Source organism: Mustela lutreola, chromosome 1 (assembly GCF_030435805.1).
Source record: "Mustela lutreola isolate mMusLut2 chromosome 1, mMusLut2.pri, whole genome shotgun sequence".
NCBI classification, from domain to species: Eukaryota; Metazoa; Chordata; class Mammalia; order Carnivora; family Mustelidae; genus Mustela; species Mustela lutreola.
The window spans coordinates 232194165-232216387 of NC_081290.1; the positions used below are offsets into that span (position 1 = coordinate 232194165).

The window sequence follows — 22223 nt, forward strand, 5'->3', positions numbered from 1 at the left end:
TTATATATTTGAGTGTTCCCACATTAGGCGCATAAATATTTACAATTGTTATATCTTCTTGTTGGGTTATTCTGCTTATGAATATATAGTGTCCTTCTTTTTCTATTTTTACAGTCTTTGTTTTAAAGCCTATTTTGGGGGGCACCTGGGTGGGTCAGTTGGTTAAAGCCTCTGCTTTCTGCTCAGGTCATGATCTCAGGGTCCTGGGATCGAGCCCCGCATTTGGCTCTCTGCTCAGCAGGGATCCTGCTTCCCTGTCTCTATCTGCCTGTCTCTTTGCCTACTTATGATCTCTGCCTGTCAAAATAAATAAATAAAATATTTTTTTAAAAAGTCTATTTTGTCCAGTAGAAGTATTGCTACTCTGGCTTTCTTTTTCCTTCCATTTGCATGATAAATGCTTTTCCATCCCCTCACTTTCAATTTGCATGTGTCTTTAGGTCTGAAACGAGTCTCTTGTAGACAGCATATTGTTCGGTCTTGTTTTTTAATCCATTTCATCACCCTATGTCTTTTGATTGGAGCGTTTAGCCTCTTTACTTTCAAAGTAATTATTGGTAAGTGTGTACTTAATGCCATTTTGTTATTTGTTTTATGTTTGTTTTGTAGTTCTTGTTTGTCCCTTTCGTCTCTTGTTCTCTTTTCTCTCAGTTTGCTGGCTTTATGTAGTGGTATAATTGGATTCCTGTCTATTTTTTGTGTATCTATTAGTGGTTTTTGATTTGTAGTTATCATTAAGTTTGTATATAAAAACTTCTGCATAGAGTAGTCAATATATTAAGTTAATGGTCCTTTAAGTGTGAACTCTTTTCTTCTTCTTCAAGTTTTTATTTAAATTCCAGTTAGTTAATAAACAGTGTAATATTAGTTTCAGATGTAGAATTAGTGATTCAACACTTCCATACAACATCCACCAACTGTCACAACCAGTGCACTCCTTAATCCCCATCACCTATTTAACCTATCCCCCCACCTTCTTCCCCTCTCATAACCATCAGTTTATTCTCTATAATTAGGAGTCTGTTTCTTGGTACCTCTCTCTTTTCTCTCCCTGTGTTCTTTTGTTTTGTTTCTTAAAATTCCACATATGAGTGAGATTATATGTTATTTGTCTTCCTCTGACTGACTGAATAGCAACATGCAAAAGAACGAAATTGGACCACTTTCTTACACCATACACAAAAATAAATTCAAAATGGATTAAAGACTTAAATGTGAACAGGAAACCATTAAAATCCTAGAGGAAACACAGGCTGTAACCTCTTTGACATTGGCTATAGCAGCTTCTTACTAGGTATGTCTCCTGAGGCAAAGGAAACAAAAGCAAAAGTAAACTATTGGGAACTTCATCAGAATAAGAAGCTTCTGCACAGCAAAGGAAACAATCAACAAGACTAAAAGTCAGCCTACAGAATGGGAGAAAATATTTGCAAATGATATATCTGATAACACCCAGAAACAAATAATCCAGTTAAAAAATAAGCAGAGGATATGAATAGATATTTTTCCAAAGAAGACATACAGATGGCCAGTAGACACATGGCCTTTACATTTTAGATATGTGAATCCCCTGATCTTTATAGATACACTTAATTTTATTGCTTTCCTCCTTCCTACTTTTCCTCCTTTAACTTATGTTGTTTGCTTTGCACTCAGAGTCCCTTTTAACATATCTTGTAGAGCTGGTTTACTGGTTATGAATTCCTTTTAACTTTTGTCTGGGAAACTCTTTATCTCTCCTTTTATTCTGAATGATAGCCTTGCTAGATAGAGTGTTCTTGGCTGCAGATTTTTTTCTTTTATCACTTTAACTATATCATGCCACTCTTCTGGCCTACAGAGTTCCTGCTAAAAAATCAGCTCATAGCCTTGTGGGATTTCCCTGATATGTAACTGTCTTGTTTGCTCTTGCTGCTTTTCAAATTCTCTTATCACTACTTTTTGCTGCTTTTATAACTATGTGTTTTGGTGTGGACCTTCTTTGGTTGATATTGTTGGAGCCTCTCTTTGTCTCTTGGATCTGGATTTCTGCTTCCTTCCCCTGATTTGGGAAGTTTTCAGCTATTATTTCTTCAAATAAATTTTCTCTTTCTTTTTTTCTCTCTTCTCCTTCTGGGATCCCAATAATGTGATTGTTATTATGCTTGATGGTGTCCTTGTTCAGTTTGATTGCTTTCCATCACTTACTCCTCCTCCAATTCCATGATCCATTCTTCTACTTCCTCTGGTCTACTATTTATTCTATTTAGTGTATTTTAAATTTCAGTTATGAGTTCTTGATTTCTGACTGATGCTTTTTTATGCTTTTTCTCTTTGCTAAGGATTTCACTGAGGTCCTCCACTCTTTTTCAAATCAAGTGAGTGTCTTTATGATCATTACTGTAAATTATCTATCAGTCATATTACTTATCTCCATTTTGTTTAGGTCTCTCCTTATGATTCTGTCCTATTCTTCCATTTTGGACATACTTCTTCATCTTCTTAATTTGTCTAACTCTCTGTATCTGTTTCTTTGTGTTAGGAAAGTTAGCTACATCTCCTGCTGTTGAAAGTAGTGGCCTTATAAAGAAGAGATCCAGTAGTGCCCTGTAATACAAGGTCACCTGTTCACCAGCACCTGGTACTTTAGGGGTATCTGTGTATATTGCATATGCCATACCCTTGTAGCTAAACTGCTTTTACCTTCAGTCAAGTCATCTACAATGGCTCTCTTTGCCTGTAGTGGGCAGGATTTGGTCTCTGTGTAGTGGGCCAGTCTTGGGTCACTTTGGGCTTCAGTTGAGTTGGACCAGCCATTTGCTAGAGATAAATAGCACTGAAGTGCAGGGCACTTTCCCTGTACTATTTCCTGAGACGCTTTTGTTGGTGGGTGGGGTCTGCAGTCAGACAGATAGCTGCCCCAGCCCACTGTTGGGGCCACAGCCTGACTAGTGTATGTGGTTTTCTTCTACCATCACTGGAACAGCAGTCACTTTGGACTGGTACTAGTCCTTGTCGGCACTACTTGGTCATTGCCAGGCTTGCAGCAACACGTTGAATGGGATTCAACCTAAAGTGTACTGGAAGGAGGCAGGTTTGCAAGGGAATATAGGGGAGAGGTGTTAGCAAAGTTTGCACAGGTCTGTGAGGGAGCTGCAGCTATCCAGAACTCTTGCCAAGACCGGCCTGGTTTGAGGGGGCAGATCTACAGAAGCGAGGGGGAAAGCATTCTGGTAGCAAGCTAGGTGGAGAATGTTGGCACTGAAATGGTTCTGCAGGTGTCCGTGCATCTAGGCTAGGGGAGGCACATGGCATCCACTAGCTCTTTCATTCTTGTAGAGATATTTCAACAATCGCTGCCCCTCCAGTGCATGCTCAGATTAGTAAATAACCGTTCCCATGTACCCCCAGATATTTCTCAAATTGCTGTTTCTATGCTTACCTCAGGGCTTCGTGCTATTTCTTTAGAGGTGGGGATTCAGTATTTTCTTGCCCTCAGGCCTTCCCAGAGCTGAGCCCACTGATTTTTTTTTAAAGTTCCAGGTGTTAATTTAAGCCTTGCTGATTATAAGAACTCAGCCAAAGATGTTATGGGGATTTGTCTTCCCCACTCGAGTGCCCTGTGCCTGGGGTGTTTGGTGTGAGGGTTTGTCTCTGTACCCTCTCCAGCCCGCAGCATCCCTCCCATGGATAGCTCCATGGATCTGTTTAGCTCCCAACTGTGTGTCTCCACTCTTCCTACCCTCTTTGATGTGTCCCTTACATTTAGCTGTAGAGAGTTCTGCTAGTCTTCATGTTGTTTTCTGGATTGTTTACACTGATGTAGGATCTTACCTAGTTTTATCTGCGGGATGGTGAGCTGAGGATCCTCCTACTTGGCTGTCTTCTGCAGAAGTTTGATATGGACCTAACCATTTCTATATATACAGGTCATTGGCATTAGGTACATATACAGTATTATGCAGCTATCACCACCATCCATCTCCAGAACTTTTTCATCTTCCCAAACTGAAACTCCATGCCTGCTAAATGGTAACTCCCCATTCCTTTGTCCTTCTGACCCCTGAAAACCACTATTCTACTTCCTATATATGAATCTGACTAATGTTAATTATCTCATATAAGTGGAGTCATACAGTATTTGTCCTTTTATGTCTGCTTTATTCCACTTAGTGTAATGTCTTCAAGATTCATCTATATTATATCACGTGTCAGAATTCCACTCATTTTTTAAAAGATTTTATTTATTTATTTGACAGAGAGAGAGAGAGATCACAAGTAGGCAGAGAGAGGGGGGGAGGAAGAGAGGAAGGGAAGCAGGCTCCCTGCTGAGCAGAGAGCCTGATGCGGGGCTCGATCCCAGGACCCTGGGATCATGACCTGAGCCGAGGGCAGAGGCTTTAACCCACTGAGCCACCCAGGATCCCCAGAATTCCACTCATTTTTAAGGCTGCACTTTTATTATCTGTCGTCCATTGCAATTAATTTTAAATGCCTCTTTACCAACAAAGTCAACTGAGCACTTTGTGAATCTTTGCTGTCAGGGACTTTACAAATTAGAAGTAGAACTAAGACATCTATGTAAGAAGACATCCAGCTACAATTGGATGTGACAATTGCAGTGACATGGCACACAGCAGGTGGTGATGATGTGCACGCCCTTGCTTCTTCCTCTTTCTCAACTCCATCTTCACGGGAGCAGCTGTGGTACCCGTGGTTCAGTAGTGGACATGTAGCTTTGTCCTTGCCCAGGAGCTGCACATCCTCAAGGTGTCCAGCCAGGAGATGCTCATCCAGATCAAGGCTCATGTAGCCTTGCTAGAGGGCATCACTCGAGAAAATCAAGTCGTGCTCCTGGCAGGCACACCCTAGAGGACGAGGCAGCTGTAGGTCAGTGTGGAGTGGAGGCTCTGACCACCCTGGAGACAAAATTCCTGGTTCCCTGGTTTTTTCTAGGAAAGTAAGGGAGCAGACTCCCAAGGTAGCCAAACAGAAAAAGGAGAAGACAGGCCAAGCCAGGTGGTGGATGCAGTACAACCAGCACTTTGTCAGTGTCGTGCCCACCTTCACAAGGAAAGAGCCCCAGTGCCAACTCAAGTCTGTTGTAATCCTGCCTCTCCCCGATAAAGCCACTTAGTTCAGTCAAAAAACAAACAAACAAACAAAATCCCACCACAGTTTAAGAGCATGTAATAGTAATAGCTGTTATCTATGTAGCTTTTATTTCTTAGAGGGTTTACATTCATATTATCTCATTTAATCCTCAAGACAATCCTACATATGCATGAATAGCTTCCAGTTGAGTGTTTCTATGAATATAAGTGGTACAAATAGCTTCAGACCATCAAATCTCCCATGAATGTAAGATTCCTGACAGCAGATACCTTGTTTTGTTCCTTGTTTTATACCTACCACTCAAAATTGGTGTTGAATAAATAAAGAGATTACTGTGGTCTTTTGTCATGGAGGACCTTTCTCCATTGGAGAATTAACATCTTAGATAGCCCTTATATGGTGAGTAGGATGTCAGTAAGCTATGGTGGCTGAAGATGGGATTTCACAGGGATGGACTTGTATGAGCACTTATGAAAGTGATGTATAGCGGAAACCACTGGTTCCATTGGTCCTGGGGAGAGGCACGAAAATATTTACTAAGGCTACTAGCAATAGAGTTGTTGTTGGTCATATTTTTAAGATTTTTATTTATTTGAGAGAGAGCAAAAGAAAGAGCACAAGTGGCAGGGAGGAGCAGAGGGAGAGGGACAAGCAAACTGAGGACCTGAGATCATGACCTGAGCTAAAATCAAGAGTCAGATCTTGACCAACCAAGCCACCCAGGTGCCCCTCGCAGTAGAGTTTTTAATGAAGCTTTAAAATATTTAACTTTGAAGAAAGAATTCTCAAATGCCATTAAAGTAGCTCTTTTTCTTTTAAATAGGTTAGAATGTGGATATTTGAGTATTTATTATCTTAGCTTTTTTATGCAGTTTTCTGTGAAGTATATTTTTCCATTGAATTTAATTATTTTTATTTTTTGCATGTAAGTCCCATTTTCCTATATTAGAAATATTGAATTGTTTTTACTCATTGGAATTGTGAACTGTTAGGCATCCAGTAATTTTCCTAGATTCTGTGATATATTTATTGTTGTTATTAAAAATTCGAAGTAGTGGACATTGATGGCATTAGCTTTGGGGTTAAGAAAAGAAGTGATACATGAACATACAGAATCTTTAACTTTCTTAGCCATTTCTGGCCTTAGCAAGTTTTCTTTGTTTATAAATAACTTACCAAGACCTCTCCCTCTCTCTTTTTCCAACCATTTTGAAAAGGCAAATAGTATTCATTTTACTGGTATCTGGTGGCCTTTGATTAGATTCTCAGACTGATATAATGATGTCATAAAATATAATAGTGATTCTGTTCTATCACTGAGGTGCTTAACTGTGGCTTAAATTATTCCCTGGCCAGAGACAGGTGTTTTTCTGAGAGTAGTGCCCTATTCCCATGGTGAAGGTCAGGTCTCACTTGTGTGTATTTGGTGATTATCTGGTATGACCAATGTGTAGGTTTTAAATTTTGTTCAGTAAAGAATTTAAACCTAAGAATTGTATTTCTTTATCACAAATAACATGTTATGGAGTTTACCAAGCTCCATTTTCAAAATGGCTTTACAATTTCTGACTTACATGAATGTTAGGTCATTCTAATTGTTTTCTTATTAATCAACACAACCATATTTCCTTGATTCTAAGATTTAGAGTTTTGTAATTTTTTAAAGATTTTACTTATTTAGAGAGTGTGGTAGGGGGAGTGGAGAGCGGGGCAGAGGAAGAGGGAAAATCTAAAGCAGACCCCACACCCGGTGCGGCGCCCAACCTGGGACTCAGTTCCACAACCATGAGATCATGGCCTGAGATGAAACCAAGAGTTGGATGCTCAACCAACTGAGTCACCTGGCTGCCCCTAAGATTCAGTTTTTTAAAAAAACTTGTAATGTTTTTTATCAGCAGTGCGACTAACATTTTGCAATGTCTTAAAGAAAAAGAGTTTTTCCCAAATTTCCAGCTTGTACAAGGCACAGACAAAGATGGCAAAAAAGGTTTTTGATTAAAAAATTTACCTTCAGGGCGCCTGGGTGGCTCAGTGGGTTAAGTCGCTGCCTTCGGCTCAGGTCATGATCTCGGGGTCCTGGGATCGAGTCCCACATCGGGCTCTCTGCTCAGCAGGGAGCCTGCTTCCTCCTCTCTCTCTGCCTGCCTCTCTGCCTACTTGTGATCTCTCTCTGTCAAATAAATAAATAAAATCTTAAAAAAAAAATTTACCTTCAAGGGGTACCTGGGTGGTTCAGTTAGTTAAGCATCCAACTCTTAATTTTGACACAAGATGTGATCTCAGGGTCATGAGATTGAGCCCTGCGGTGGGGTCTTCATTCTGGACATGGAACCTGCTTGGGATTTTCTCCCTCTCTCTCTGCCCCCACAAACTGAAAAAACAAAAAACAAAAAACAAACAAAAAAAAAAAAACCTCTACCCTTAAAAAATTAAGGAGAAGATTGGTCTTTATACATTTCTGTCTTTCTCTCTGTTTCTGTCAAACTCTTAAAATTAAGTGGCAGTTCAATTAGTAAACCTAAATGCCACTCATCTTTTCTGCACAGTTCATTAATCTTATTTTTATTCTAAATGTAAATACCTCTAAGCCAAATTAAATAAAATTATTCTAGTATCCCAGAAGGAATAGGTCTGTAGATGAAAATAATAAGTGTTGGGATGTACCTTATTCTCTATTCATAAAGTTTTTAAAGGAAATAAGTAGATTATTACCATTGAATTTAATATTCTGCACTGGAGAGTTCAAGTATTCACTTAGCCTTAACAAGTGATTATGAGGCTAAGTGATAATACCAGGTGTGCTCTTTCAAAGCAAATCTGTTTAAAAGGTAATAGTGTATATATATATGCATATATGTGTGTGTGTGTATAATAAAAAACCATGTTTTTCATGTAAGATGAATCCTTACATGAGACTTTAATGTTATTACCCAATAATTTTTGAAAGGATGACTAGTGGTCTTGTTCTTTGTTTTGTTATATGTCAATTTGTGGCACATCTTTTAACATTACTATTATAAAACCGTTAAAGCACCAAGGAGAGGAGCGTCTGGCTGGCTCAGTGGGTTAAGTCACTGCCTTCGGCTCGGGTCATGGTCTGAGTCCTGGGATCAAGCCCCGCGTTGGGCTCTCTGCTCAAGAGGGAACCTGCTTCCCCTTCTCTGTCTGCCTGCCTCTCTGCCCCGCCCCCCCGTCAAATAAATAAATAAATCTTAAAAAAAAAAAAAAAAAAGAAGAAGCACCAAGGAGAAGTGCTGGTCAGAGAATGAAGCTCAGGTACACAGAAGCACAACCAGATCACTGGAATGGACATGATTGGTCAGAAGCATCTTGACTTCCGTAAGCGGGCCTTATGCTCATGGAGTAGTTCATGGCCTTTAATACTGCCAAGAATGTTTGTGGGGCTTTCTAGAATTCCATCTCAGCACTGTCATTTTGGAAATGCAAATAAAACTTTATTTAGGAAACTAAGATTTCTCTTTCATTAATATAGTTAGAGATAAAATATTATTTGGCAAGAAGAGCTTCCATTCAAGGGTCCCCACTCAGACACGTGTGCCACAGTTATCCTAATCCAACTTGTTATTTGGTCCCTGGTTATCCTCAAGTATTATCTTTCAGTGAATGACCCATCAAGACATAGCTACAAATAAGATAGCACATTGAACAGATGACTCTCTGGAAAGGAGTAACTCAATAAAAGTTTCAGGTCCACCTAAAGATATTTTCTAGGAAGCAGAATATAACAGTTTCAAATAAAATGACAGAGATCTATTAACAGACTATTGGGTCACATATTAAGAAGTCTTTTTATTTGTTCAAAAAGTAATTTTTAGAGCATCTGCACTCTACCCTTATTACTCTGAGGATAAAATGGAAAACCTCAGGATAATTTAAAGGGTGTATATTCTCTGCTAACTTTATCTTTTAAAATTCAGATATAATTTACATAACATAAAGTTCACCATTTTATTTATTTTTTTTTACTTCTAAAAAATTTTTATTTAAATTCTAGTTAACATACAGTATAATCTTACTTTAGTATACAATATAGTGATTCAGTACTTCCATAGAACCACCCAGTGCTCATCACAACAAGTGCACTCCATAATTTCTCTCACCACTTTTATTCAACATAGTACTGGATGTCCATAGTACTAGTCCTAGCCACAGCAAGCAGACAAGAAAAAGAAATAAAAGGCATCCGAGGGGCGCCTGGGTGGCTCAGATGGTTAAGCGTCTGCCTTGAGCTCAGGTCATGATCTTAGGGTCCTGGGGCCCCATGTCGGCCTCCCTGCTCAGCAGAGAGTCTGCGTCTCCCTCGTCCTCTGCTTGCTCTCTCTCTCTCTCGGATGAATAAATAAAATCTTAAAGAGAAAAAGGCATCTAAATTGGTAAGGAGGAAGTAAAACTTCCACTATTTGCAGATGACATGGTGTTATATGTAGAAAACTAAAGTCTCCACCAGAAAACTACTAGAACTGATAAATGTTGCGAGATACAAAATCAGTGTACAGAAATCTGTTACATTTCCTTTTTTTTTTTTAACACAGCACATCACTAGTTTTTGATGTAGTGTTCCATGATTCATTGTTTGTGTATTTACAGTATACATTTCAGTGTTTTTTCTTTAGTGTATTTATAAGGTTTTACAACTACCACCATGATCTAATTTTAGAAAATTTTCATAACCCCGAAAAGAAACCCTGTACCCCATTAGCAGTCATTCCTTGTTTTCCCACCACCTCCTGATAACCATTAATCTGCTCTCTATCTATGGTTTTTCTTCTTCTAGACATTTCATAAATGGAATCACGGAGTATGTATGGTGTGTGGCTTCTTTCAGTTAGCCTGTTTTCGAGGTTCATCCATGTAATAGCATGTATCAACCCTTCATTCCTTTTTATGCCTAAGTAATACTCCATCGTATGGATATGCCACATTTTGTTTATCCATTCATCAGTTATGGACATTTGAGTTATTTCTACTTTTTGCTTCATTTTGTATCTCTCCCCCATCACTCTGCACTTCAGTGAGTGACTGTCTTTCAGTTCTTCTCTAATACCAAGCTCTCCTCCAGGGGTTTTGTACTTGTTCATGCTTTGGTCTACAGCCACCCCTTTCCTCATTCTCTCCATTTACTTGCTTAACTTTCAAACATCCTGGTTCAAATTTGTTTCTTCAGGGATGCCTTCCCCAAACTATACCAGAGTCCCTTGTTTTATGTTCTCATAGCATTAGCCTTCTTTCCTTCATAATATTCCTCTTAATTTATAACTATATACTTGAGTGTACTGTCTCTCTGCCTCCCTCTCCCAACTCTAGTATACTTTAAATTTCATGAAAGCAAGGTTGAACCTGTTTTTTACTTGTAATTGTATTCATGGAGCATAGCATGGTACCCAGCATATATAGTTGTTGAATGTATTAATGCATGAATATATTTACAGTGCTAAGTACTAGGGATACAAAAATGAAAAACAGTCTCAGTTCACATGGAACTTGCAATGCAGATTTAAGAAGACAAGTAAACAATAATTTTGCAATAAGAAGTGCTATAATGGCAGTGTCTACACATGTTGTGAGACCAGGAGGAAACAGGAGGAAAGTAAGGAAAAGCTTCATGGAAGTAGCTTTTGAACTAGCACTTACTCTGCCTCACTTGGTAGAATGGTAGGTCTTGAAAGGAGAAACTTGAGTGGCTTACTACTGTGTTTTACTTCATAGAAGAGTACTCAGTAAATATTTATAGAATTGAATCAAATTCAGTTTTCCTGGCAGACAGGCAAATTGAGAACACTTCAAATATAGAGATAATAATTTTGGACTACAGAGATAAGTAGTTAAGTATCTTTATAGTGTGCAGTGGGAGTGTAGCAAGAGATAGGGCTGGGTTATAGGAAGAGCATATGACTAGATATAGTTCATATTATCGTGGTTATAGATTTCTGTTTTATTCAGTGGATTGAAATTTGTTGAGCTTATTGTTTCTTATTAGGCTTAGATAGCTCCATACTTAACCAGTAGAAGTTCCTTTGAACTGACACCTGTCCTTCACATATGTCCCCCCTCATTCACTGAGCATTTCCTTTCTGGTGAAAGATTCCAGTTTATCATTTACTTTCCTTACCCTGATTCTGGAATTAGCTGTTTCCTCCATCTCCCCTATTTCATTTTAGTGCAAAATTACTGAAGTGGAAGAAAGGATGCTCTAGGTACTTGGTGTACTTATTGCTTCTAACCCCTCTCAGTGAACAGAACTAGGATATATATGCTTATGCACACACATGAACAGCTGTATTTATTTCTCTATCAATATGTGTGTGTGTATTATGTTTGTGTAAACAGTCTTTCTAGCCTCCCTCTCTTCTATATTTTATGTAAATGCATTCTTTGACAATGAGAAACTTCGCTCCCCTTATCCTCACTTTATTTACTTATGCTCAGTCTTCTTGTGTATTACTCATCTCCTGACCATTCTGGACACCTGCTTACTCAGCCTTTGATTTTCCCCTCCCAAACTTCTACTATTGGGAAGCTACCCAATCTCAAGAGTCTCAACTATATTCTTACAGGTGCCCATGCCAGAAGCATCAGTGTCATTCTTTTTAAGATTTATTTATTTATTTGAGAGAGAGGGAGAGAATGAGAGGCAGAGCATGAGAGGGGAGAAGTCAGAGGGAGAAACAGACTCCCCACCAAGCAGGGAGCCCAATGTGGGACTCGATCTCGGAACTCCAGGATCATTACCTGAGCCAAAGGCAGTTGCTTAACCAACTGAGCCACCCAGGTGCCCCTTTCAGTGTCATCCTTCTTACCTCTCTCCAAACCCCAAATCCATCCAAGTAGTAAATTCTTTCAGCTCGACCTTCAAATAGAACCAGTTCACCTCACCTCTACTGCAGCTATTCTAAATCAAGCTACCAGTATTATTTCTTGCATGTATTTTAGGATTCTTGTCGTTGGCTCTCTGCTTCTTTCCACCTTTCCCTCTGATGTCTATTCTTTAGCAATAGCCAATATGATCTTTCTAAAACCTAAATCAGATTATGTCATCATTGCCCAAAACCTACTGGTAGTTTCTCTTCTCATTCAGTTTAAAAGCCAGAATTCTTACCAAGGTTTGATGCCCTCTATCCCTCTTTCCCTCACTGTAATTCAGCTGTACTGGCCTTTTTAGAGTCCACAAGGATCATACTCATACTTCAGGGCCTTTGCCCTTTCTGTTTCCTCAGAAAGCTCTTCCCTTAGACATCCACACATACTACTCCCTCACTTCATTCAGTTCTCTGTTTAAATGTGACTTTATCAGTAAAGCTTTCCCTGCCTACCCAATGTAAGATAGCATCCTTTTCTTCATTCTCTGTGACTTTATTTATGCTTATATGTTTATTGTATTTGTTATGACCAGACATAATATTTAAGAGCAGAGATTTGGGTCTAATTTTTCTTTCTTTCTTTCTTTCTTTGGTCTAATTTTTCTTTTTTTTTTCTTTTTTTTTATTTATTCTTTTTTTTTAAATATTTTATTTATTTATTTGACAGTGAGAGATCACAAGTAGGCAGAGAGGCGGGCAGAGAGAGAGGAAGGGAAGCAGGCTACCGGCTGAGCAGAAAGCCCGACGTGGGGCTTGATCCCAGGACCCTGAGATCATGACCCGAACCGAAGGCAGCGGCTCAACCCACTGAGCCACCCAGGCGCCCCGCGGTCTAATTTTTCTTGAACACAGTGTCCCTGCCACCTAGAATAATGTCTGACAGATAGACTCATGATAAATATTTGTGCCCTCATGTTTAATACATTCATTTGGGTAAAATCAGTTTTGTTGGTATATTAATAATATCTGTTTTTATAGCTATAAATTAGATGTTTAACCTGTTTTATGAAGAGAATTGGTGTCAAATGAGAAATGACCTGACTTTAAGAGAGACAGTTCACTTCCAGAATGTATGTTAAAGGGTTCAGAAAGCAGAATTAAGAGATTAGAGATATTTTGAAAAAGAACTTGTTAATGGAATTGATAAAAGCTATCTATGCTCATCACCAGCTGTACATTTCTAAGATCCAGATTTTACCTTGCTGCCTTAGTTTGGCAGACCCTCTCAAGGCCATTTCTCAAAGACTGTCCTTATTCCCTAATTGTAAGCTTACTTTCTGCACCGAGAGTGTTAGGCATCTCATGTTTTCTGGCATCTCTTACTTTTCTTAATATATAGTACATATTTCATTTTCTATCAGAGTATAGTAACTTGGTAAGTTTCTTCTTCTATTCTTTCCACTTCTAGTACAAAATATTTGAAAGCTGAAACATATCTGAAGTAGTGGAGTAGTTCTAGTTGCTTCAGCAATGCCTGGGGCTCTAGAGAGTATGAACTGTTCACCTTAAGAAAAAGCAGGTAATTCCATCAAGAAAGCCTTCCTTTAGGGCTAGGTTTCATTGCCTTATATTTCTTAACCTGTGAGATTTTGTTTCTTCACCTATGGAATTATCTCTAACAGTATCCTTGCAAGAGTTGTAAATACAGGGGCGCCTGGGTGGCTCAGTGGGTTAAGGCCTCTGCCTTCAGCTTGAGTCATGATCTCAGGGTCCTGGGATCAAGCCCTGCATTGGGCTCTCTGCTCAGCAGGGAGCCTGCTTCCCCCCCTCTCTCTGCCTGCCTCTCTGCCTTCTTGTGATCTCTATCAAATGAATAAATAAAATCTTAAAAAAATAAAAAAGAGTTGTAAATACATGTAAGTGGTTGGCACATAGTAGAGGTTCTTTGAGTACTCATTTCTCTTCTCACCTTCCCTGACCTTCCACTAATCAATAAAACTTAATGTTTTATCTATATTAATAAGTTCTTATGGATCTTAACTAAATTTTCCTATCAAAATAGTTAAAGTTAGTGAATATAAGTAAACAGAAAGCATATGGGATTGTTTTCACTCCAAAATTGCTGAAGGCTAATATTAGATTTAGTATCTCCCCTTTCTTTATCTTTCTGGCATAGAAATAGAGAAGAGAGAGTTAACTTCACCTGAGTGACCAAGCAAAACCAATCTAGATGAAAGTACAAAGGGAGTTTCCAAGCATTTAACTCATGGGTACTCTTCCTTTGTAAGTTTATCTTAATTTGGTAAGACATGTGCAGACATATCATGGAGATGTAGGGATATTTTTGGTTTTTTCCAAAAATAAAAATGCTTTAAAGTATGCCTTTTGGTAGTGCCAGCAACATGTGAATTCAGAAAATTGTCTTTTAAGTAAAAGAATGAGTATGTCCTTTTATACTACCCTTGTCAACAAGAATGTACCCTAAGCTTTATGGGATAAGAACTTTATCTGGTATACTGAACTCCAACCTCATTTCCTAGCAAGCACCATTGATTTTAGTTAGATATTAAGGATGTGTAAACAGACTCTGAAAAAGTGGACTTAAAATTGGTGGGAAAAATCATAGATTATAAAGGTAATGATCTTGAAGTTCTCTAGAAAAAGAAAACTTCTGACCCTACATCATACCAGGCCAAAGTATAGATTCATGAAAGAGAAATGTAATAGACAAAAACATGGGTGAATATTTATTTGACCTAAGTGTGAGGAGGAGATTTTAAGTATTCTAGCAAAGGTAGACACTTCATGGGAATATGGTGGTAGATTTGACAATTCCAGGTTTTTTAAATGTGTAATACAATATGTAGTAGGTGCTTTACTAAAGTCAAAGTGCTAAGATTAGGAAACACTGCCCTAGAACTCTATGATCTACAACCTACATCTACTTTCCATGTCATGCAGGCAATGGTATCACCTGATGTTTTGCAACAGTATAACCAGTATTACCAGCTTCTCAATTTGCAGCATTTGCTTTCTTACTGCTTGCTGCTCTGCTGCTTAGCGGATGCCATCTATATTAATTTTTTGTTACATCAGTATCCTCCTACAAGGTATTTAGTCTGTATTAATTAGGACAAAGGCTAAACAACTAAAATAGACTCAAAATGTAAAAGCTCAAATAAGATAGATGTTAATTATTTCTCATGCAGTAGTTCAGGGTAAATAGGTAGGTTCTACCTCATAAAATTATTTAAGGACCTGAGCAACAAGGTGACTCAGCCAATTTCTCTCATCACCAGCTTGGCCACACCTGGGTTATTGACTCATTTGAATTCTATGGAGCGGATGGAGGAAAGAGAGCACGAGAAGTCATACCATTCTCTTAAAATCTAGCCCTGGGGCACCTGGGTGCTTCAGCTGATTAAGTGTCTGCCTTCCTCTCAGGTCATGGTCCCAGGGTTCTGGAATGGAGTTCTTACTCAGTGGGGAGCCCACTTCTCCCTTTCCCTCTGATGCTCACCCTGCTTAAGCTCTTGCTTGCGCTCTCTCTCTCTCTCTCTCGCTGTAATAAATAAATAAAATCATTAAAAAATCTAGCCCTAAAAGTGGCATATATTGCTTCTGCTCATACTGTATTAGAAAGAGCTTAGCCACATGGCCAGTCCTAACAGTAGAGGAAACTAGAAAGTGCAGTCCCACCATGTCCCCAGGAAGGAAAGGAGAACAGATTTTGGTGGACAGCAGTTTCTACCACAACCCCTGTCTGTGCTGCCTCTAAATATCTGATAAAGCCGATGACAATGTGGGAGTTAAACTCAGTAAGAAATAACTCAATAAGAAAAATAGACACATCCTTAAAGAAACAAGGAGAAGGTACAAATTCAGTTTAAAAAAGAAAAATAGAGGTGCGTGGGTGGCTCAGTGGGTTAAAGCCTCTGCCTTCAGCTCAGGTCATAATCCCAGGGTCCTGAGATTGAGCCCTGCATCGGGCTCTCTGCTCAGCAGGGAGACTGCTTTCTCCTCTCTCTCTCTCTCTGCCTGCCTCTCTGCCTACTTATGATTTCTGTCTGTCAAATAAATAAATAAAATCTTTTAAAAAAAGAAAAAAGAAAAATATATCCTTGTATATATGTCAATTAATATTTGACAGGGGAGCCAAAAATACTCAGTGAGGAAAGGGTAGTCTCTTCAATAAACAGTGTTGGGAAAATTGGGTAACCATTTGTAAAAGAGTGAAATTAGACTCCTGTCTTGTACCACTCACAAAAATTATATCAAAATGCGGGCGCCTGGGTGGCTCAGTGGGTTAAGCCGCTGCCTTTGGCTCAGGTCATGATCTCAGGGTCCTGGGATCGAGTCCCGCATGGGGCTCTCTGCTCAGCAAGGAGCCTGCTTCCTCCTCTCTCTCTCTCTGCCTGCCTCTCCAACTACTTGTGATTTCTCTCTGTCAAATAAATAAATAAAATCTTTAAAAAAAATTATATCAAAATGGATTAAAGTCTTAAGGCATGAAACCAGAAAACCCTGTAAGAAGACACAGGAGAAAAGCTCCTTCACATTGGTCTTGGGACTGATTTTTTTTATTATTACTATATTATGTTACTCACCATACAATATATCATTAGTTTTTGATGTCGTGATTTTTTGGATATGATAACAAAATCACAACCAACAAAAAAGCAAAGTAAGTGGGACTATATCAAACTGAACTTCTACACAGCAAAAGAAACACTCAGAATGAGAGACAACTAATGGGATGGTAGAAAACATTTCCAAATCATATATCTGATAAGGGATTAGTAGCCAAAATGTGTAAAGAACTCTTATAATTCAATAGCAAGAATACAAACAACCCAATTTAAAAATGGCCAGATCAACTAAATAGACTTTTTTCCAAAGAAGAGTTACAAATGGCCAACAGATACATGAGAAGGTGCTAGACATGATTAATTGGGAAATGCAAATCAAAATCACTATGAGATATCACTCCACACCCAAAAGTATGGCTACGATCAAAAAAGACAAGAGATAAGTGTTCATCTTGCCATTTGCGACAACGTGGATGGAATGAGAGCATATCATGCTTAGCTCAATAAGTCAAGCAGAGAAAGACAACTATCATATGATCTCCCTGATATGAGGAAGTGGAGATGCAACATGGGGGTTTAAAGAGGTAGGAGAAGAATAAATGAAACAAGATGGGATTGGGAGGGAGACAAACCATAAGTGACTCTTAATCTCACAAAACAAACTGAGGGTTGCTGGGGGGAGGGGGTGGGTGGGAGAAGGGGGTGGGATTATGGACATTGGGGAGGGTATGTGCTTTGGTGAGTGCTGTGAAGTGTGTAAATCTGGCGATTCACAGACCTGTACCCCTGGGGATAAAAATATATGTTTATAAAAAATAAAAAATTTTTAAAAAATAAAAAAAGATACAAACTTCCAGTTTTAAGTTCTGAGAATCTAACATACAATTTGGTGATTTTAGCTCATAATACTGTATTACATACTTGAAAGTTGCTAAGAGAATAGATCCTAAATGTTCTCACCACAAAAAAGAACGGTGGGGTGCCTGGGTGGCTCAGTCTTTAAGCATCTGCCTTCAGCTTAGGTCATGATTCCAGAGTCCTGGAATTGAGCCTCACATCAGGCTCCCTGCTCCTTTGGGAAGCCTGCTTCTCCCTCTCCAACTCCCCTTGCTTGTGTTCCGTCTCTCACTGTCTGTCTCTCTGTCAAATAAATAAATATTTTTTAAAAATGGTAATTATGTGATGGGATGGAAGTGTTAGCTAATGTTAGAGTGGTGATTATTTTACAGCATATAAATGTGTCAAACCAGCAAATTGTACATCTTAAACTTACACAGTGTTATATATGTGGCAGTTATATTTCAAAGGGACTGGAAAAAAAGAGAAATATGAAAGACTAGTGACAGTACATCTACAGTCATTTGAGTTTTGACAAGGGTTATCAAGACCATTCCATGAAGGAAAGAACAGTCTTTTCAACAAATGGTGCTGGGACAACTGAATATCCACATACAAAAGAGTATAAAAATGAATCACAGCCCTAAATGTAAGAGCTAAAACTACAAAACTCTTAGAATTTTCCTTCTTTAGCCTTAGCCCTCATATCCTAGGAATTTATTGTACGTATATAAATAGATATCTATGAAAATATTTGTCTACATGTATGGTGAGTACAAAAGATTTAAAAAAGTTAAAAGCAACTGAAATGTTTAAAAATAAAACATTCAATAATTTGAAGTAATTTAAATATTTTATAATAAACTGTCAATAATTTATGGTATATCCAAATGATTCACATATTCATTTTTAAATTATGTTGTAGAAAATTATTTAATGGGGGCGCCTGGGTGGCTCAGTGAGTTAGGCCGCTGCCTTCGGCTCAGGTCATGATCTCAGGGTCCTGGGATCGAGTCTCTGCTGAGCAGAGAGCCTGCTTCCTCCTCTCTCTCTCTGCCTGCCTCTCTGCCTACTTGTGATCTCTCTCTGTCAAATAAATAAATAAAATCTTTTAAAAAAAGAAAAGAAAAGAAAATTATTTAATGTCATGGAAAATGTTAACACTGTATTAACATTAAAGTAGATCATAAATAATATATTTAATATAGTCCTAAATTTGTTTTTAAGTCTATTTTATAAATAAAATTTAAATATTTTATAAATAGATGTTCACATATTTAGATAATCATCAAAGTACTTAGAAATGATTATCTCTAGTGAGATTACCTGTGATTTTTTTCTTTTTTTAAACTTTTTATTTTTTATAAACATAAAATATATTTTTATCCCCAGAGGTACAGGTCTGTGAATCGCCAGATTTACACACTTCACTCACCATAGCACATACCCTCCCCAATGTCCATAACCCCACCTGCCTTCTCCCAACCCCCCTCCCCCCAGCAACCCTCAGTTTGTTTTGTGAGATTAAGAGTCACTTATGGTTTGTCTCCCTCCCAATCCCATCTTGTTTCATTGATTCTTCTCCTACCCCCTTAACCCCCGATGTTGCATCTCCACTTCCTCATATCAGGGAGATCATATGATAGTTGTCTTTCTCTGCTTGACTTATTTCGCTAAGCATGATATGCTCTCATTCCATCCACGTCGTCACAAATGGCAAGATTTCATTTCTTTTGACGGCTGCATAGTATTCCATTGTGTATATTAGCCAAACTATGGAAAGAACCTAGATGTCCATCAACAGATAAATGGATAAAGAAGATATGGTATATATACCTGTGATTTTTATACAAAAATTTCTTCTATATATTCCTCCAACACCATAAAACTATTCCCTCTGTTTCAACTGAGGGAACTGTTTCAACACTCTGAGTACACAGCATACATTCAAAATCCATGTTCGTTTCTGGTGCTGTCTCTTGAATAACCTGACATTTTTGTCACATATGAACAATCCACTGCGCAGGAGTGATTCGGCTATTGACTTAGACTCACTGTAGCTACTTCTGCTTGCTTGGTTTGAACTTAACTGTATATTACTAATATTTTTAAATTTTATTATGTTTGGTATTATAGATGTTGTATTTCTATATTACATATTTTAATGTAATTTATATTATTTATATGTTTTTAACTGTATAAAGCTAAGCATATTTATAATAGTATTCTACAGCACTTAACTTTTTTTCATTGATGTGCATGCCAGAGTATCTTCAGATTTTGTAAATGGGTGTTATCAGTGTATATTTTAAATGATGGGAGTAAAGCTGACCAGAAAACAGCTGCCCAGAATTACAAGTCAAAACCAATTATTATTGTAAATGAAAAAGGAGAATTAATTAACATATTCTGTGGTTCATCTATAAACTTCATCAATAATCCTCTTCAGTTTCCTTCCTTTTCATTAAAATTATTAATAACTAACAAAGGTGTGTGAATTTCACCTCAACTGCCTTCGCATAATCAAAAGTAGGAAACTTAATGATTAGTGAAATTAAGGAAAACCAAGAAGCAGAAAAAAATTTTAAAGGCTTCTAAATTAGCCATAAACTAAATTTATTTCCTGATGAATTGCAAGTCCCTACCCAAGATTTGAGCCTTCCTGGGCATTTATGTTGCTCCCATACCCTAATATACCATTACTGTTCTGTGCTGCCTTGTACTAATTCAACAGTCTCTCTCTAATGCTGGCCTTCTCAAACCTTTTCATCGGGCATTCAGTAGTAAACAAATTCCTTATTTCTTCAACATTAAAAAATTCAAATATGTAGAAAAATACAAAAATATTATAAATACCCACTTATCAATTACTTAAAATTAGCAAATAGTTATATTATAACATTTTATTAGATTCACATAGATTTTTTAAAGAAATCAAGATACAGATAAAGTTTAAATCTTATTATACCTCTCAGCTGTTCCTTTCCTTTTCTCATTGCCTTCCACACTAAAGACAACTACTGTTCTGAAGATAGTATCTTTCCTTTCTTACCAGAGGTTTACAACACTTCTTTTAAAATCTACATGAATATTCATAAACAATATATAATACTGTGGTGTGCTTTTAAATTATGTACAGTGGCATTGTCTTTGCCTTTTCTGCAACTTAATACTTTTAACAAACATATTTGTGAACTTGATCATGTTCTACAACTGATTCATACATTTTAACTTCTCTGTTGTATGCCATTTTATAAACTGCAATTGCTTTACTTATTTTGCTTTTGAGAGACATTTCTGTGGTTTCTAATATTTTATTATTTTGAAAAATGCTCCTGTGATATTTTCATACACAGATAGACCTATACCTGGAACTGAAATTACTGAGTCATTGAGTATGTACATCTTCTAGCTTTGCGAAGGACCTACCAAGTATACTCTGTCTAGCAGTATATAAGTGTTCCCATTTTCCCACATCCACGTCAGTACGTAACATTAGCAGGCATTTTAGTTTTTGCCAGTTGATAAGTATTAAATGGTATTTTCTATTTGCATTTCCCTAATCACTAGTGAAGTTGAGTCCTTTTCATCATTTCTGTTTCTTTTGTTGTGAATTGCCTATTCATATCCTTTACCCATTTTTCTATTGAGTTTTTCTTATTGATTTATAGGAATTATTTTCTGGATACTAATTCTTTGTTATATGCTACAAATATGCTTTTTTATTTATATTGCCTTTAATTGACAGAAGTTTTGAATTTTTATGTACTCAAAAATTATCATTCTTGGGCGCCTGGGTGGCTCAGTGGGTTAAGCTGCTGCCTTCGGCTCAGGTCATGATCCCAGGGTCCTGGGATCGAGTCCCACATCCGGCTCTCTGCTCAGCAGGGAGCCTGCTTCCCTCTCTCTCTCTCTGCCTGCCTCTCTGTCTACTTGTGATCTCTGTCTGTCAAATAAACAAATAAAATCTTTAAAAAAAAAAAGTTAAATTATCATTCTTTTATTATTTGCATTTTTTGTTCCCCCACCTAGATATTAATCTTTGTTTTCCTTTAAACATTCTAAAATTTTGTTTTATAAATTTAAGTTTTTAATCTTTTTGTAATTTACTTGTATATACTATAGTTTAAGGTAAAGATTCCATTTTTTTTTATTTTAGATAAGCACTTTTCCAAGTACCATTTATTGAACAGTCTCATTTAGACTGAGCTCCATTATAAGCCAGTTCCCATATACATGCAGATCTGTTTCTGTGTTTTGTAATGTTTCATTGGTCTCTTGTATATCCCTGTCTAAAATCACCTAGTCCCTTCTTTAAAATTGTATTGGTTCATAGGGATCCTTCACTCTTCAGACTCAGCCTGTTATCATATGTATATCTTGGTTGGTATAAAATTGAATTTATAGATTACTTGGATATATTTTAATATCAAGTCTTCTCGTGTGTATGAACATAATTTTCATCTCAATGTATTTAGTTTTTTTCTTACATCCTCCAGTTAATGTTTATAATAATGTTTATTTTTTCTAAAGATGCAGAATACTTTTTCCTATTTTATAGGATTTTTTTTTCCCTTTTGAGTTATTTTTTCTTTACATTCTTTACACATTCTCAATGCATATGAATACTACTGATGTTGTATACTGACCTTTTTTTAAAAAAATACAGCTTTATTGGGGTGCCTGGGTAGCTCAGTTGGTTAAGCGTCTGACTCTTGATTTTGGCTCAGGTCATGATTTCACAGTTGTGAGACTGAGTCCCATGTAGAGCTTCGTGCTCAGCATGGGGTCTGTTTGAGATTCTCTCTCCCTCTGCCGCTCTTCCCACTTGTGCATGCACTCTCTCTCTCTCAAAAAAAATAAATAAATAAAATACAGCTTTATT

General features: G+C 37.6%; 1 protein-coding gene and 1 pseudogene across 2 annotated transcripts in view; both read left to right on the forward strand.

The window, feature by feature from the left end:
- Window positions 1–22223, forward strand: part of FCHSD2 (FCH and double SH3 domains 2) — a 288812-nt gene that overhangs the window by 177472 nt on the left and 89117 nt on the right. The window lies entirely within an intron of this gene.
- Window positions 3288–8332, forward strand: LOC131818793 (ubiquitin-like FUBI-ribosomal protein eS30 fusion protein; annotated as a pseudogene).